Source organism: Manduca sexta, unplaced genomic scaffold, assembly GCF_014839805.1.
Source record: "Manduca sexta isolate Smith_Timp_Sample1 unplaced genomic scaffold, JHU_Msex_v1.0 HiC_scaffold_2167, whole genome shotgun sequence".
Taxonomy (NCBI): domain Eukaryota; kingdom Metazoa; phylum Arthropoda; class Insecta; order Lepidoptera; family Sphingidae; genus Manduca; species Manduca sexta.
In genome coordinates, this window is record NW_023593104.1 from 7,100 (window position 1) to 9,604 (window position 2,505).

A 2,505-nucleotide genomic window follows, 5' to 3' on the forward strand; every position below is an offset into this window, starting at 1 on the left:
TTTACAAAATTTCACACTCATAATACTTGTAAGATAGATAATAGATACTTGACGTTAATCCAGAATACGATTAAGTGCCTATTTAATAGGAATCATAAACACTACAAACGAAGCACTATGCAGCACACTATTGCGCTCGTCGCTTTGAGACAATACGTCTTATATATGGGCAAGGTATGTACTAAATAGCGAAACGTTCCCCCTGTCTCCTCCCGATCCTCATCATTGTAAACATATATGACTAAATCTCGCTACCACGTCCTTCTAACTGTCATATAAAACATAATCAATGCTGCACGGCAAGAGTAGATAGAGAGCAAGAGAAGGTAGAGAGGAGAAGGTAGAAAGAGTTTTTGGGGTGATGCTCTCTATAGAGCCAATTGACAATGTAAATATAATCGCATTGGGTGTAACTCCTGTAAGATTATATTTAATAAATAAATAAATAAATACTAGATACCTGTCTATGTATACATAGTGGCACACCTTTTCCCTTTTAGAGGGTAGGCAGAGATGCTATCACACCCAGATTTCAGCTATATTATGGTCCATGTAAAACTTACAGGTAATCATCGGATTCACTGGAATAATTGACCATTTTCATGAGGTATTTCGTGACTGCTCGGTTCAGTATACCGTTTGATATGTGACACTCCTTGGGATGGTAAAACTTGTGGTACTTAGCGCGAACCACGCAATCTGCAAAGGGATTATATCTTAGGTAAACCGGCGTTAGTGAAAAATGATTCTAAAGTTAATGCGGATTAGATTTAAATTGCAAATTCCACCAGCCCGCATGTCACAATGACAATATCTAACGATCAGTGAGGTTTTGATAATCACACAGTGGCCTTTATTTCATAATAATATTAGCCCTGTATTATATGGGGCCCAATTATGCGTCCAGGCCTCTTCTACTACTGAGAGGGATTAGGCCGTAGTCCACCACACTGGCCTAGTGCGGATTGGCAGACTTTACACGATATTAAAATTCCTATAGGGAACTTCTCAGGTTGCAGGTTTCTTCATGATGTTTTTCTTTACTGTTAGAGCAAGCGATAATGCACAAACAATACACACATCATTTTAGAAAAGTCAGAGTTGTGTGCCCTTGGGTAATAATCTGTTAAATATAATATAGTAATACAGTCTAAATATTATCAACTAACAAAGTACATTGCGTGGTTTCATGATCGCAAGAATCTTTCGATGTGATCAGCTGTATTTTACTAGCTTTAGCTCGCGACTTCGCCCGCTTGAAGTCTCACTTTATATTTTCCCGTAATATAGCCGTAATATAGCACTCAGGAGTAATATAGCTTTCAATTAGTGAAGAAAAATTTCAAATAGGTTTAGTGGTTTGTGAGATTACCGCGTTCAAACAAATTCTTTAACTGTATATAATAGACTAGCGACCCGCACCGGCTTCGCACGGGTGCAATATTTCTTCACTATTTAATGGATGTTATTATACATACAAACCTTCCTCTTGAAACACTATATCTATTAAAAAAAACCGCATCAAAATCCGTTGCGTAGTTTTAAAGATTTAAGCATACAAAGGGACATAGGGACAGAGTAAGCGACTTTGTTTTATACTATGTAGTGATTAGCATGCATACCATTGTTAACGACGATGCCATACTCTTCGAGGAAGAAGTTGATGTTGGTGTTCATGCGTTCCTCGCCACCGTCGACCATCGCCACCAGCACAGAGTCCCTCTCTCCACCATACCTACCATGAAAAAGTGAAATAGTATTTTACTGTTATTGGAATTCGAGTAATTGACGGCCTCGATGGTATAGTTGTATTACAGCACGTCTGCTGGTCTGAGTCTCGGTTTCGATCCCCGGTTTTTCTACTTAGCAGTAGCACATATGCTGGAATTTGTGTACCATATGGTAATTGGCTCGCCCCCTATCATATCATGGAACGGAATGTGCATGGCGAAAAAAGAGCACCAGTTGCGCTTCTGTCAACACCTTCGGTAATAAAAGGCGTGAATGTACGAGTACTGTGTGGACTAATTGACGTTTTGACTCATCTGGAACAGTTATACAGTTCAGTCCAAAGACGACACGAAGTTCCATGTCGTTCAATTGTGATTAATGTGATTGGTCGAGCGGCCAACACATAAGTCACATGTTAGTCTCTCGACCAATCACAATGAAACACGGACTGTCGTGTCTTGTTCTTTATCACGTACTGAGAGGTCCGTCTTGTTATTTGAAGTGAAATTAATTAGAGGAGGCAATACAAAACTTTGTATAACTATGACGAACGTAAAACTATTTTTAGTAATGTCAAAAATGATTTTCGAAACGCACCTTTCATGCTGGCCAGTTCTTCGTCATTGAACACATTCTGCGGCCCTGGTACCACTAATATCTTCACGTCTTGCAAAATGTTCGGTGTAAGCTCCTCGCGGTTTCTGAAAACTTGGTACTTTATAATGGATGTTTCGGAAATTTGAAAAAGTTGTAGACGTAGTCCTTGTAAATGAC

At 39.2% G+C, this 2,505-nt stretch overlaps 1 long non-coding RNA gene across 1 annotated transcript; it reads right to left on the minus strand.

Moving 5' to 3' along the window:
- Positions 1-569: 569 nt before the first annotated feature.
- Positions 570-2,442, minus strand: LOC119191971. The gene is made up of 3 exons (XR_005113563.1): positions 2,329-2,442; positions 1,623-1,735; positions 570-699 (listed from the first exon to the last, which is right to left on the minus strand). It is a non-coding gene; the product is annotated as an uncharacterized LOC119191971 (long non-coding RNA).
- Positions 2,443-2,505: the final 63 nt, after the last annotated feature.